Genomic DNA, 16,977 nt, shown 5'->3' on the forward strand with positions numbered 1-16,977 from the left:
ACTGGAGATATTTCTGTTTTTTATTCTGTCATTTATTTCTAATTTCAATCCATTATGATCTGATAGAGTACAAGGTAGTATGTCTATCTTCTTGTATTTGCTAACAGTAGCTTTGTGGCATAAAATATGGTCTATTTTAGAGAAGTATCCATGTGCTGCTGAGAAGAAAGTCTATTCGTTCTTTGTTGGATGGTATATTCTATATATGTCTGTTAAGTCTAAATTGTTGATTGTGTTATTGAGATCTATGATTTCTTTACTCAATTTTTGTTTGGACGATCTATCCAGTGGTGAGAGGTGTGTTAAAATCGCCTAGTATTATTGTGTTGCTGTCTATTTGATTTCTGGAATTCAGAAGGATTTGTTTGACATACGTAGATGAGCCAATGTTCGGGGCATAGATATTTATGATTGTTATGTCTTGCAAATTTATGCTTCCCTTAAGCAGCATGTAATGTCCTTCTTTATCCCTTCTGACTAGTTTTGGTTTGAAGTCCACATTATCAGAAATGAGGATGGATAATCCAGCTTTTTTGCTGTGTCTGTGTGTGTGGTATGTTTTTTCCCTTCCTTTCACCTTTAGTCTCTGGGTATATCTTTCTATGAGAAGAGCCTCTTGCAGGCAGCATATTGTAGGATTTTTCTTTTTAATCCAATCTGCCAGGCTATGGCTTTTGATTGATGAGTTCAGTCCATTAACATTCAGGGTTATTATTGTGATATGATTTGTATTCCTAGTCATTTGACTCATATTTGTTTTTTGACATGATTTGGTTTCTCCTTTATTTGGCTATTCCTTTAGGCTAGTTCATCCCATTGTGATTTGCATCATTGTTTTTCATCTCTTCCTCATGGAATATTTTGCTGAGAATGTTCTGTAATGCCAGCTTTCTTTTTGTAAATTCCTTTAGCTTTTGTTTATCATGGAAGGATCTTATTTCGTTGTCAAATCTGAAAGTAAGTTTTGCTGGGTATAAGATTCTTGGTTGGCATCTGTTTTCTTTCACGGCTTGGTAAATGTTCTTCCAGACCCTTCTAGTTTTTAGGGTCTGGATTGAAAAATCTGCTGATATTCTTATTGTTTTCCCCTTGAATGTAATTTGATTCTTTTCTCTCGTGGCCTTTAAAATTCTGTGTTTATTTTGTATGTTAGGTATTTTCATAATAATGTGCCTTGGTTGGGTCTGTTGTAATTTTCCATATTTGGAGTCCTATAAGCCTCTTGTACTTGGTTTTTCATTTTGTTCTTCAGATTTGGGAAATTTTCTGATATTATTTCATTGAATAGATTGTTCATTCCTTTGGTTTGTTTCTCTAAGCCTTCCTCAATCCCAATAATTCTTAAATTTGGCCTTTTGAGGATATCCCATAATTCTTGTAGATTCTGTTCATGATTTCTTACCATCTTCTCTGATTCGTCAAGTTTCTTTTCAAGATTAAATATTTTGTCTTCAATGTCTGAGGTTGTCTTCCAGGTGTTCTATCCTATTGGTTATTCTTTTTATGGAGTTTTTAACTTGGTTTATTGTTTCCTTCATTTCAAGGATTTCTGTCTGTTTTTTTTTTTTCAGTATCTCTAACTCTTTATTGAAATGATCTCTTGTTTCCTGTATTTGTTCTTTTAACTGTTGATTGGTGCAATCATTTAATGCCTGCATTTGTTCTTTCATCTCCTCCTTCAATGCCTGCCTTTGCTCTTTCATCTCATTTGCTTCCCTGATCGTTTTAATTATGTACATTCTGATCTCCCTTTCTGACATTTCTTCTGCTGTGCTGTCATCGGGTTTTATTGATATAGTATCTAGGTTTGTTTGGGACATTTTCTTCTCTTGTTTTCTCATACTGGTCAGATGTCAGTGGGACCCTGAGATATTGCAGATTTCCTCTATTGGCTTATAGTGTCCCTGTAGATTTCCAGTGTATCACCTCCCAGCCTTCAGTAGCCTGAAGTCTCGGAGGAATTTGATAATGCAGTGCTCCCGAAGAAAGCTGCCCCTAGCCCCCTACTGATTCCAGGGCTTGGAGCTGGCTCTGTGCAGAAAGGCTCTCACTGGGGGGCCTGCACCGTGCAGTGGCAGTGTGGGAGGAGCCCACCACCGGAGCATGCAAGGCTACCTTGGGAAGGCTCTTGCTGCCCTGCCCTGCTCTGATAAGCTGCCCCTATCCGTGCCTGCAGCCAGGCCGAGCTTCACCCAATGAGGGAGACTCACCCCATGGCTCTATTTTATTCTGAGTCTCTCAATGCCTTCCCTTCTTGAGTCCTGGGTTCTGGAGCAACTGAAGATCCGGTCACCCTTTAGTCCAACATCTTGGATCGCCCCATGGAAAGAGCCTGCTGTTGGAGGGGGCAGGGCTGCCTGGAGAATTCTCTGACTGCCCTACCCTGATCCCAGAGGCTGCTTGTGGGTCACAGCTCTCTGTTGTCTCAGGGACTTGTGGCTGGCTCTGGGTTGAAAGGCTCTCACTGGGCAGTCTGCTCCAATAAACTAGCTTTGAAAGGCTCCTCCTGCTGCAGGGGGCTAGGCTTCTTGGTGAAGTCCCTGGCTGCCCTGCCCTGGTCCCTGAAGCTGCTTGCGGGCCAGAGCACGCCGCTTTGGCTCCGGGACTTGGAGCTGTTTCTGATCAGATAGGCTCTCACTGGGAGGCCTGCTCTGAGAAGCTGGAGAAGCTGTCTGTATGGGAGGGGCCCATTGCCAGAGTGCACAGGGCTGCCTGGGGAAGACTCTAGCTGCCTTGCCCTGCTCCAAGAAGCCACCTCTATCCACGCCTGCTGCCCAGGTGTGCGAGACTCACCCATGACTATTTTAGTCTGAATCTCTCAATGCCTCCCCTTCTTGAATCCTGGGTTCTGGAGCGACTAGAGATGCAGTCACCCTTTAGTCTGCCATCTATGATCACCCCGTGGAAGGAGCCTGTGGTTTGAGGGGGCAGGGTGGCCTGGAGAAGTCTCTGGCTGCCCTGCCCTGATCCCAGAGTCTGCTTGCGGGTCGAAGCTCTCCGTTGGCTCAGGGACTTGTGGCTGGCTCCGTGGCTCTATTTTAGTCTGAGTCTCTCAATGCCTCCCCTTCTTGAATCCTGGGTTCTGGAGTGACTAGAGATGCAGTCACCCTCTAGTCCACCATCTTGGATCACACCATATGGTCTATTTTTGAGAAGGTTCCATGTGCTGCTGAAAAGAAAGTGAATCCACTCATTGGTAGATGGATTATTCTACATATGTCTATTAAGTCTAGGTTATTGATTGTGTTATTGAGTTCTATAGTTTCTTTGGTTCTTTTCTTTTGGACGTTCTATTTAGTGGTGACAGTGGTGTCTTAAAGTCACCCAGAATTATTGTGTTGTGGTCTATGTGTTCCCTGAATTTGTGAAGAATTTGTTTGATGTTCAGGGATGCACCATTGTTTGGGGCATAAATATTTACTATTGTTATGTCTTCCTTATTTATGGTTTCCTTAAGCAGTATAAAATGTCCTTCTTTATCCCTTCTGACTAACTTTGGCTTGAAGTCCACTTTATCTGATATAAGGATGGAAACCCCTGCTTTTTTACTGAGTCCATGTGTGTGCTAGGTTTTTTCCCATCCTTTCACCTTTAGTCTGTGGATGTCTTTTTCTATGAGATGAGTCTCTTGCAGGTAGTATAATGTTGGGTCTTTCTTTTTAATTCATTCTTCCAGTCTATGTCTTCTGATTTATGAGTTAGGCCATTAACATTCAGGGTTATTATTGAGATATGATTTGTATTCTGAGTCATTTGGCTTATTTTTGGTTTTTAAGTTGGCTTGGTTTCTCCTTTGAGTGGTTTTACTCTAAGGTAGTTTCTCCCTTTGCTGGCCTACATTGTTGTTTTTCATTTCCTCTTCATGGAATATTTTGTTGAGAACATTATGTAGTGCAGGCATTCTATTTGTAAATTCTTTTATCTTTTGTTTATCATGGAAGGATATTATTTCATCTTCAAATCTGGGGGTTAGTTTTGCTGTGTATTGGATTCTTGGTTGGCAACCATGTTCTTTCAGAGCTTGAAAAACATTGTTCCAGGTCCTTGTAGCTTTTAGAGTCTGTGTTGAGATTTCGGCTGCTTTCCGTATTGGTCTCCCCCTATATGTAATCTGATGCTTTTCTCTTGCAGCCTTCAAAGTCCTATGTTTATTTTGAATGTTAGGCATTTTCATTATAATGTGCCTTGCTGTGGATCTGTTGTCATTTTGTGCATTTGGTGTTCTGTAAGCCTCTTGTGTTTGATTTTCCATTTCATTCTTCAGGCTTGGGGAATTTTCTGATTTTTTTTGTTGAATAGGTTGTTCATACCTTTCGTTTGTATCTCTGTGCCTTCCTCAATCCCAATAATTCTTAAATTTGTTCTTTTCATGATGTCCCATAGTTCTTGGAGATTTTGTTCATGATTTCTTACCATCTTCTCTGTTTGAGGAACTTTATTTTCAAGATTAAATATTTTGTCTTCATTGTCTGAGGTTCTGTCTTCCAAGTGGTCTAGTCTTTTGGTGATGTTTTCCATTGAGTTTTTTATTTGGTTTATTGTTTCTTTCATTTCAAGATTTTCCATTTGGTTTTTTTGAGGATCTCTATGTCTTTGTTGAAATGATCTTTTGCTTCCTGCTGTTGCTCTTTCAGCTTACAGGTATTATTATTCATTGCCTGCATTTGCTCTCTTATCTCATCCTTTGCTTTGCAAATCATTTTAATCATGCATAATCTGAAGTCCTTTTCTGACATTTCTTTTAACATATTGTCATTGGATTCTATTAATATAGAATCTAGATTTGTTCGGATCATTTTCTTCCCTTGTTTTTTCATGTTGTTCATGTGTCTTCCCTTCTAGCTGTGCAGATCTGGGATATTGCAGATTTCCCTCAATAGGCTTACAGTGACCCTATAGGTTTCCAAAACCCTTTCTTTAAGGGGAGATCAATATTAGCAGTGCTCAATTCAGACACTATTCAATCCTAGACCAAATAGCCCCTATGAGGACAATAACAAAATTGTTATAATATACAGAATGAGTTAAAATATTATCTTCAATAAAACAAACAGATTTGCAATAAATTCTGTAGTTTCTAATGGAGGACAAAGAGGATGCAGAGGGATGTAGAATGTGGCTCTTAATGGGATAAGAAAAGATTATACATAAGTTCTAGATAATAGAATGAGTGAGAATGTAATCAAAAGAAATTGGATGTTAGCATGCAAAAGAAGAAGAATGAGACTCTGAGGGAACTGGCAAACAAAAGCAAAAGAGAGTAAGAAAAGTAAGAAAATAAAAACTTAAATTTTTTCTAAAGAAGAAAATCTACAGTATAACAGTCATATAATAACATACCTCCCAGTGTTCAGTAGCCTGATGCATGAGAGATACCTGACAATGAGCTTCAATCCTCCAGCAGGCTTCTCAGGATGGGATTTGCCCCACTGAAAGATCGGAGCCATGACATCCAGGATTATCCAAGATGGCCTCTTTGGCTTCAAAATGTGTTGCAAATGGGGAACTGCAACTCAGGGTGTGGATGTGGTCAGCTGGAGGTCCTGGAGGTGGGATATAGTTGGTCAGGCAGGGGTCCTGGAGGTCTGGTGTGTTTGGTGTGGTTGTGGGATCCTGGAGGCCAGGTGCAATCAGTTTGTCTGGGGTCCCAGTGATAGGGTGCAGTCAGTTGGTCTGGTAGTCCTGGTGTCAGGGAGCAGTCAATTGATGTGAGGGCCCCACAGGCAGAAAGTGATCAGTTGGGCTGAGGGATCCTGGATACAGGACTCAGTCAGTCCAGCCAGGGGTCCTACGGGCTCTGCCTGTTCTCTCAAAATGGCAGCAGTCACATGTAATCAAACCTGTAGGTACTGAGACAGAGTACTTCCAGGCAACAGCAGGCAGCTGGTGCTCAACTGGTGGTCAGGGATCAGTTTGCTGACTGTTGTCAGATGATCTGGAGGTGAACCTCATGCATTAGGTGATGGATAGGTGTAAGACAGGCAATGAACCGTCCACAGGCAGGCAAATGGTGGATGATAGGCGCCTGACAGTGAGCAACCTGCACTCAAAAAAGTTGTTGATATGCTGGCAGACTACAGGTCATCACATCAGACAAATGGCCTCATGCAGTTTTAAAAGGAAAATGAACAGGAAAAATTACCCCTTTTGTATTTTTATTTTCTGTTGTGTAGTTTTAAAATATTCCTGACAATGAACCATTTTATTTAGATGAAAGCAACTGTTTTTCAAAGTCATGAACACATTCTGTTTGGTAATTTAAGAAGCAGTTCAGCACCTGCTATGGTGTTTATTATGAAGCAAGACAGAAGAGTTCTGGTGGTTTTAATGGTTCTAGCTTATGACAGCTGCCATTAATTTTATCTGTTGTGTTCCAGGTGAAAAAAACATGCAGTGGATAAATAGTCTATACTCATTTGGCCAGACATGATACATAGTGTGTTCTGGAGTTATTTGTCTCAGCTACAGTAATCAAAATAATGGACCTACTATGTGTAGTACTCAGAGAGCATGAAACAGCAGAAGTGTGGCACATGAAACGCTCATCAGTGGAAGTTAAAGTCCATCATTGCTGTCACACCTGCTCCGTGTCACAGGTCTGTGTATGTCAGCACCTTCAGTCACAGCCTTACCTGGGAGCAAGGACAAGCTCCCATTTCCAGGGCAACCACTGCCTCTCTACTCCTCAGGATGCAAGGAGTGAGCCATAAAGTGTGCCTCCCCTGCTTCTTATTTTCAACAGACAAAACAACTTATTTATATTTAAAATTCTTTCTGAGAGTGTGCAGAAGTGAATTAAACTAAGAGAGGGATTAGCCAATCCTCGTGAAATGGATATATATCTACAAGTCAGAGTCTATGAAAACAAAAGTCTTTGAAAGTGTTTGCATCCTTTTGATAAATTATTTGATGGCATTTAAAATTCTTAGTACTGATGGGAATTTGACACTGCCCCAGAACTCAGACTTTGCTTTCCTTTTACAGTCAGATGATTGTAACTTTTTTTTTTTTTGAATTTTGGTAGTAAATGTAGGTTATTGTTGATAAAATTTTTTCATGGTCTATTCTGGGACCATTACATGGGTTTGGTTTCAGGTTGCTTGTTCAGGCTGACATTTATTTTCCCTTAGGAAGAAGTATGCATTGGAAATGATGTAGAAATGTAAGAGAATCAAATTTTAGTAAAACCATTTGAAATCTTTTGGTTTAATTTTTGAGATTTTATCCCTTTCACAAACACAGCTGATCAATTCTTATTTTTTTTAAATCACTGTAATGCCTGATACATGTGAAAATCAAAACACTTGTGGACAAGGATATCAGGCTTCTTGCTGATTTTTTTTCTGGTTCCCAGCATCTGTAGATATGTCTCTTAAAACCCTTGGTATGGAGAGCAATCACTGTGGGATCCTCATAGAGTCAGAATGGGATTCAAGGTCAAGGAAGGGTACTCTGTTTCTCACAGTTAACTTCTAATTGTACATTTTCATGTTTTGATTAACATCAAAGGCATGATCTCAGTACTTATGTTCATGTTACAGATTGATGCCAAGACTGAAGACAAAATGCTGTGGACATACTCTGAAGGAATGGACGGTGAGTTAGCACACAGGTTCCTGATGATCTGTCCACCATACCTTGAAAGATGGGAGTGCCAGAGTCATATTCCTAGCACTTAGTCAGAATAATCACACATTCCTCATGCTTTTTTGTTCCAATCAAGTCAGAACACTGACGCTTGTCATTGAGAGACAAAGTATTATGAACCAAGAGTTATTGGACTCTAGAAAGTCCAAATGATATATGGCATTAATATTTACAAAATACAATCATGAGGAGATTTGAATATCATGCAAAACTTCATCAAGTTCAGCAAGGGAGGAATGTATCATGGTCACTTCAGATTATAAAAGCAAACTCAAATGACCAAGAGAAAAACTGAATCATAAGTTTATTTCTAAAACTGATTTTGATTTTCATATTAGCTGGTTTAGTAGCTCCCAGTTTGTACTTTGTTCAAGTAAAATGATGATGATTGTTTTTTACCTATCCCTTTTGGGAATTTTCAGGAGCTCTGCAAAGTAGGTTTGGAAGGTTTAACTTGCTGCTTGTACCTCTCTTTCTGAAATCAATGGATGGTAATGTAATATTGAGATGTAGACAGGCCCTTGATGACCTCAACATCTGGAAAACAGGATTGACTGACAATAACACCCTGTAAAAATAATTTTAATATAATTAACTATTTTTGTGTCCCTCAATTCTAATTGGGACATTGTAGATTCAACATGGCCCTGACAGCACTCTGGATGACTGCTTTTCTCACCCCACCTTGCTTAAGAAGAGTTGATCCTGGCTGTCACCCTGCACTTATCTGGAAGGGTGTTGATATTTGCAGTTGAAAATGTCCTGTGAAGTTCCACATGTTCATTAGCTGTTTGTTTACATATGTCTAGGTAGTTCATTGCTGTCCAAGTGAAGTCCAAAATCCCAAATATTTTTCACACATTCAAGGATAGTTTTTTTTTTTTTAGTAAAAATGTGACTGGTGGTCATCATTGGCATTGACACACAAACATCATAATAATTGTGCATATCATAGAGCACTTTTCTCTACCCAAACACATTATATTGTCTTGTTTTCAATTTTAGTTTAAATCATTATTAAAGTAACCATAATTTTTTTACCCTCATATTTGAAATGCATTCTTATACACTAAATTTTCATGGGGTAAATGTCTCAATATTATACAAATTTCAGAGTTTGTGTCATTATTTAAGATAAGCTCTTATCTTCCATATATACCAGCATTTTAGAGATTATACTGGGAATCTTTAGATCTCTTAATTTGATACCTCAAAGCACACTAGTCTCTCATACTTTCTAAAGGCAGGCCTTTAAATTTGCAGTTATTTTTTGGACTTTGAATTCTTTTGGCACATGCACACATGTCCTTAAATAGAGCCAGATTTTCTCATGAAGTGCTTGTAACCTTGAATAACACCTGTTGCTGGCCTCCATGTGCTACTTTTCCTGGATGTAGGCAGGTATTTATAAACCTGCTGGTAATCCAGTAGTTCCAAGCCTTCCAGTCAGAAAAAGTCAAAGCCATTTTTTATATAAGTTTCTCACTTTTAAAAGGTCATTGGTGGGACTGGGGTTGTGGCTCAGTGGTAGAGTGCCTGTCTAGCATGTGTGAAGCATTGGGTTCAATTCTGAGTGCCACATACAAATAAATGAATAAAATAAAATATCTGTCAACATCTGAAAAAGTATTTTTTAAAAAGGTCATTGGTATTAACATTTCTGATGCTTATAAGCATACCCCTTTCTTCCTTAGGTAAAAATTTTATGAAATAAAATCTTCTGACATACTCATTTATTAAAGCCTTGAATACGTGTTTAATGTCATTAAGTATGTCATCTGGAGACTGGGCATAACTCAGTGATAGAATATTTGCTTAGCATGCATAAGGCACTGGGTTCAATACCCAGGATCACCCAAACACACATATCTGCACAGAGAGAGAGAATAAAACAAATTCTTGTGATAATCTCTTATTGAAATAAATCTTATTTTAAAAAATGGAGATCTTATATTTTCTTGTGATTTTTCAATGAACCTCTAAAGACATGTACATCAAAAGTCCAAACTGTGACTAGGAAGTCCAACAGTAAGTAATCCTAGGGCATCCCTGCCTGTCCTTATATCTCCAGGGGACCAGAACAAGACAAAAATCAAGCCACCCAGTGAGAGGCACTGACCATTCCTGGTCATCACCTCTACATGGGTGAAAAGGTTCAGACATTCACTGATTTACTCCTTTCCATCTATTTTTCAGTAGTTACGATGGATTCCATAATCAAGGAGCTCAAGATCTTCACTACATTATTTTTTTCTCATAATGATTGGCTTTAATTTTCAGAATGATTTGTACATTTCAAGCCTCACATTACTTGTTTTAGGGTAAAAAATGAGCCAGAGGACTTCCTTCACCTAGATTCTGTACACCAAATAAGCTGAGAATGGGGACAGCTGTCCTGATAATGACCCAAAACAGTCGATCTGATATTCCATTAACAAAGAATAGCAAGATGTTGCTATAATGCAAGTAATTTCCCACTTACTTCATGGAATGTGGGCTACCACACACTTTCTAAACACCAAATGGTTGAATTTTATACCAAAAGTCAGTGACCTGAACTGCCATCTGTGTACCTGAATAATGGATCACCAAGATCCCAAATTATATACATTTTATTTTAACAACTAAATAATTTCATTTGGTAGCCACAATTGGTTCTTTTCAACCTACATGTTAAAAGGTAATGTGACAAATAGGATTTTGAAGGGGTAAATATATTTCTACCTTAGGTATCATAACTCACCTCAGAGCTAATGAATTTTGAAATTTCTACCTGGTTTTGCAGTATAAATTGCCATTAGATTTTCTCTCACAGAGTCTTGGTTGATGTATAGTATAGAAGAAGAAAATGATGAAAAATGTACTTAAGAAAAAAAGAAAACGTGCTGATGATTCATTTTCTCTCAGAAACAAGAAGATCCCCTTTCATGTTTTCAAGGTTTGCTATGGCAATTCCAGAAAGTCCTAAATGTCGGGGTCCAGCCCTAGCAGGAGTCCATGGGTTCCACACCGGTAAACGGGGTGTGCAGAGACAGCATCGGCGATGGATGGAGAATGAAAGACACAGACTCTAATTCTGGTGCAATCAATCCCACTTTATTCTGGGGAAGGCTGGGTTTATATACATTTTTCTTCAGGCTATAATGGCAGTCTTGTGGTTAATATTAAAGAAGTTTCCAAAGCATAGGCAGAAATTGTTTTTAACAAGGAACAGAAAATTATGAGAAAACAGTAACCTTACAGATTATCCTTACCTAATCACAATTGTTTTAAGAATATCTAACTATGTTGATGAACTAATACAGTATTTACTTCCTTAATATCTAAACTCTATGTGACCTAAGACTATTCTTATTATTCTCGTGGTTATTATTCCTGCGGTTAAAACAATAGACAAGTAATCTCATGTGACCATCTCTACTAGGTCCATCTGGTTAATATCTAAATTGCTGAGTTAAGGGTTACAGTAGGGCAGTGGTCCCAATTGTAATTGTGTACCAACTTTTATTATAGGGGTGACATATTCTTTGTAGGAAGGAAGGAATGTTGTGAAACCTTATTCTCTTACCTCACCACCACACATGAGCAAAACCATCATTAAAATTTAACCAGCCTGTTGGAGACAAAGGCAGATCTACAATTATGTTCTCCAGAGGCTTTCAGGGACTCATTGTATGGTTGCAAAATTATTTTTAATTTTGTTAGTGGTAAAGACCCATTGTTTTTCAGATTGTAGGTAATATTTTCTGGATTTTTGTTGTATTCACCTCATCCCCTTAAGCAATCCGTTCAAACTGAAATGAGTAATAGATTATCAGAGAAAAAAACATGCTTCAGAGCAAAACATCCGGCAATTCCTTTCAGGATGAGCCTTTGCAATCATCCTCCAGAGGATCTTTGTCAAGCACTGGATGTAATTCCAGATGCCCCCGCACCTAAATTCACTTTTAGTCCACCTTATTTTTAAATTTTTATGTGTTTTAATTAATTTATGCAAGGCAGTAGTGTGTACTTTGCTACATCATATATAATGGATATGATTCTCATTCTTCTGGTTATACATGATGTAGAATACCACCAGTTGTACAGTTACATATGCACATGAGGTTATAATGTCTGAGTCACTCCACTGTCCTTACTACCACATACCCCCTCCCCTCCCTTCACTCCCCTCTACCTAAAGTAACTCTGTTCTTCCCTGGTCACCCCTCATTGTGAATTAACATCTGCATATCAGAGAAAACATGCAGCTTAATTTTTTGGGATTGGCTTATTTCACTTAGCATGATATTCTCCAGCTCCGTGGATTCAGTGCCATAATTTCATTCTTTTCTGTGGCTGAGCAATATTCCATCATGCACATTCATACATATATATGTATATCGCATTTTTTAATCCATTCATCTGTTGAATGGCACCTAGGTTGGTTCTAGACTTTAGCTGTTGTGAATTGAACTGCTATAAACATTAACGTGGCTGTGTCACTGTAGTATGGTGATTTTAAGTTCTTTGGGTATAAAACAACAGTGGGCTAACTGGGTCAAATAATGGTTCCATTCCAAGTTTTCTGAGGAATCTCCATACTGCTTTCTAGAGTGGTTGCATCAATTTGCAGTCTTATCAGGAATGTACCTTTTCCCCCACATTCTTGCCAACATTTTATTGTCACTTGTATTCTCAGTAATTGTCATTCTGACTGGAGTGAAATGAAATCTTACAGTAGCTTTGATTTGCATTTCTTTAGTTGCTAAAGACCTTGAACATTATTTTATATGTTAGTTGACCATTCATATTTCTTTTTCTGTGAGGTGTCTGTTTAGTTCCTTTGTCCATTTATTGATTGGGTTATTTTGTTTTTTGGTGTTAAGTTTTTTTGTGTTCTTTATGTGTCCTGGAGATTAGTGCTCTGTCTGAGGTACATGTGGTAAAGATTTTCTCCCAATCTAGGCTCTCTCCATGTTATTGATTGTTTCATTTGCTGAGAAGAAGCTTTTTAGTTTGAATATGTCCCTTTTATTGATTCTTAAATTTACTTCTTGTGCTTTCAGAATTAGTCCCCCTTTTGAAAAACAACAATGATCTACATATGTTCCTCGGGGTTGTGTTTGAAAAATAGAGGATGTGTTACAGTATCTGACATGCTTGTAATTTAGAAGGTATGCATTAAAGTTTACATAGTTCTTTTTCCAGGCAGCTATGCTCTGTTTCCCTGGAACACAGGTTGCCTTAGTGACTTCACTGTTGCATATTACTCATTCTGTCCCAGCCTTGGTCCACTCATTTAGAGGAACATATACCTATTAAAACTAACCTTGATGCTCTTCTCCATAGAAGTTTGCTAGTAGGAAATTTTTATGGCCCTACCTGTGTTATTCTTATCATTAAGAATTTTGTATTGTAAACTGTTTTAATAAAAACAGGACATGTAGTACATCCACACAATCAGGAAGGATTAAACTGTTGAACTACTTGGCTCCTTTAGAATCATGCTTTTAAAATCTACTCTCATCTAAAATTCCTTTTTAGAGACTTTTATGTCTCCTGTAAAGAGTTAAAAGAAATTTAAAACAATCAAGAGCTCAAAGTTTGAGAGATGTCTGCAGCACTGTGAGTGGTTTCCTGGTGGTCTACCACAGAAACCGTGCCCATGACCAGAAGAATAGCACCGCAGTGAACATATCTGTCAGCACTTTAGGGAGTCAGACCATTCAGAGGGCAAAATTGAATCTTTTTTTGTGATGTATCTTGAAAATAACTTAAAAAAATAATTTTTAGGGAATTGTTAACTGCAGCAATGTAAGAAGAAACACATAATTCAGAGAGGAAAAGAAAGAAATTAACAGAGAAGCAAATTTATGGCGAAAATGTTTAATCTAAACTTTGCAGAGAAATACAAATCATTATTTAAGCATGTCAGTACCATTAAAGATCATATTAAAATTATATTCATCAAGGTCTTATATGACATAAACTCAAGTTATCTTTTTTATCCAGTTATCTCATTTAATCCTCAACAGTAATCTTACAAGTTAGAAAATATGACTATGCAAATTTTCAGAAAAAATAAAGTGAAAATAAGCTGTATATATAAATAACCCAGTGCTGTACACTAGTAAGTAATCCAGATTTCAGACTGCAGGCCAGCTTCCCTATCATCAGGCTATGCTTTCTCTCATCCACAGTTAGTAGTACCCGCAACATGAAATCAAGAAGTAAATCACTGCTTATGTTCTTTTCAAAGTTTCACATTTTAACTTTCAGAGTTATCATTCAACAATCTAGTTTTCTAAAATTTGGACAAAGTATATTTTGTTTAGAAATGATAAGACTTCCTGTTCTCCCAATTATTTAGAAATCATTTTTCTGTCAAAAATTCCATTTGACATAATTTTTTTCTTTTTTTAATTTTGATTAATAGCACAAAATGGGGTACAACTTCCATTTCTGTGGTTGTCAAGAAGTTGATTCACACCATTTGCATAATCAAACATGTACATAGGGTAATGATGTTTGTCTCATTCTATTATTTTCCTTCCTGTGTCCCCATTGCACCCTTCATTTTCCTCTACCCAATTTATTCTTCCTCCATTCTTGCCTTCCCCTTCCCCATTATGTAGAAATCATATGGCCTTTGCTTTTTTAGGATTGGCCTGTTTCACTTAGCATGGTATTCTCCAACTCCATCCATTTACCTTCAATTGCCATAATTTTATTCTTTATGGCTGAATAATATTCCATTGTGTATATATGCCACAATTTCTTTATCCATTCATCTACTGATGGGCATCTAGGTTGGTTCCACAATCTAGCTATTGTGAATTGAGCTGCTATAAACATTGATAGCTGCATCACTATAGTATGCTGATTTTAATTCCTCTGAGTATAGACCAAGGAGTGGGATAGCTGGGTCAAATGGTGGTTCCATTCCACATTTTCTAAGGACTCTCCAGAGAGATTCTGCTTTCCAGAGAGGCTGTACCAATTTGCAACCCAAACAGCAATGTATGAGTGTACCTTTTACCCCACATCCTCACCAACACCTCTTATTGCTTACATTCTTGATAATAGCCATTCAAATTAGGGTAAGGTAAAATCTTAGGGTAGTTTTGATTTGCATTTCTTATTACTAGAGATGCTGAACATTCTTTTATATATCTATTGATTGCTTATAGATCTACTTCTGTGGAGTGTCTGCTCATTTGATTAGCCCACTTATTGATGGGGTTATTTGTATTCTTGGTGTCAAGTTTTTTGAGTTCTTAATAGATTCTGGAGACTAATGCTCTATCTGAAGTGACTGTGGCAAAGATTTTCCCCCCCCTCTGTAGGCTCTGTCTTCACATTGTTGATTGTTTCCTTTGCTGAGAAAAAGCTTTTTAGTTTTAATCTGTCCATATTATTGATTCCTGCTTTTATTTTTTATGCTTTGGGAGTCACGTTAAGGAAGTCTGGTCCTAAGCCAACATGATGAAGATTTGGACTTACTTTTCCTTTTATTTGATGAAGGGTCTGTGGTCTAATTTTTAGGTCCTTGATCCATTTTAAGTTGAGCTTTGTGCAGGGTGAGAAATAGGGGTTTAATTTCATTTCGCTATATATGTTTTTCCAGTTTTCCCAGCACCATGATCTAATTATTATTAGATTAATTCAAAAAATGTTGGAAATTTCTGGGAAGACTCATACATGAAACAGATTCCCTTATTTTCATTTAATAATAATCAATTAATAGAAATTACTAACTGATAATTTTAAATTTTACAATAATTTATGTTGAATGGAATGATCATGTTTTGGCTGAAGAACTGCCAAGCCATTCCTTAAGTGGCTAAAATTAACCTAGACATAATCAATCCCTCATTATTATTCTATCCATTTTGGAGGGAGAGTGGTGATTTACTTTTTAAACACTTTACTTTTAGTTCCTCTTTAATTTTCATGCAACTTTTGTAAAACCTAATCCATTCCCTATAATGTTCTTCTAACTTATTCTACAGTTTTGTTGGAATTCAGAATTACAATCGTGTTCCTGAATTTCTGAGTACCCTTTGGTAATGTGACATGTTTTCCCGTGTATCAAATTATGGTTGTTTTCTTGAGAACACTGGCAAGGTATTTAGTCCTTCTTTTTAAAATACATAGGAATGTCATTGTTTCCAGAGAGACTACTTACAAAAATACTAATGCAAATGAAGTTAATTTAAATACAGTGTATCTTGTTCATGGCACTAATAAAAATTGATACTGATATTCTCATTTTGTTATAATCTTTCGACTACTACCAGCACCATTAAAAATGTTATTTATTGGGTCTGGGGATATAGCTCAGTTGGTAGAGTGCTTGTCTCACATGCACAAGACCCTGGGTTCAAATCCCCAGTGCCACAAAAAAAAAATGCAATTTATTGCCAAAGGCACACCTTTCATCAAATTCCTTGTTAGCATTTCCAGTCTTTCCTCTAACACAATTCAGTTCACAGGTGGTTTTAAGAAAGCTTTCTTGCTTTTTTCTAGATCGTTCCCATTGCAGGTCCAAAATGGAGTAATATGATCAAAGACTATGAGAAGAAATGTACAGACTCCCCACGGTATCCTGTCTTTGTTAGCAGAGGTCAAGAGTAAGCTTCATGGTCACCAGTATACCCAGAATCACCACCAGTTCTTGCCTTGAACTGACTGGGACTCATCTCAACATGCCCTTGCTATGAGTTATGTTCCCCAGGAGACAGACCCTGGGATAGGAGTTTCTGTGCACATTGTTCTGGTGTGATCTTGAGAACATTATCTTGAACTACAAGTGAGGTAGATTTGGGCAGAGGAAGAAGTCAAACTTCAGGGCAGTAATACAGTTGAATTGCAATTGTGACTGATGCTGCAGCCCATCCTGCAGAGAGCTTGGTGCTAGATTGCCCTCCAGTTTGTCCTGCTTTCAGGCTGGGTGAATATGAGCTGTCCCTTGTAGTATGACTTTGGGTTGAATTACTCTGAGGGCAAATCTGAGAAATGGATTCTTCTGAGTTCTGTCAGATCCCAGTGCTCTCAGCAGGGAATAAAGTGAATACCCTCATCCTCAAGGGAGGAAAGGGAGTGGCATACCATGGTATTTGCTGTAGTCTGTACTCCCACAGCTTGAATCCACTTGCTGTGTCTTAAGTGCAGTGGCTACCTACTCTCACACCTGTCCTCTCCATCCCTGTACAGTACTCTGATTTACTTGGTGGCATGATTCAATCTTCATCACTGAAGCATCTGAGCGTCTGACCACCATGGCCTTCAGATACTCTGGGTGGTGACCTATTGATTTGCTGTCAAATTTTGGCCAGGAACATCTAG

General features: G+C 38.0%; 1 long non-coding RNA gene across 1 annotated transcript; it reads left to right on the forward strand.

The window, feature by feature from the left end:
* The first annotated feature begins 6,464 nt into the window (after positions 1-6,464).
* LOC124973896 (uncharacterized) lies at positions 6,465-10,719 on the forward strand. The gene is made up of 3 exons (XR_007106718.1): positions 6,465-6,596; positions 7,542-7,596; positions 10,586-10,719. It is a non-coding gene; the product is annotated as an uncharacterized LOC124973896 (long non-coding RNA).
* The last annotated feature ends 6,258 nt before the right edge of the window (positions 10,720-16,977 follow it).

The sequence above is a fragment of the Sciurus carolinensis genome, unplaced genomic scaffold, assembly GCF_902686445.1.
Source record: "Sciurus carolinensis unplaced genomic scaffold, mSciCar1.2, whole genome shotgun sequence".
Lineage (NCBI taxonomy): Eukaryota > Metazoa > Chordata > Mammalia > Rodentia > Sciuridae > Sciurus > Sciurus carolinensis.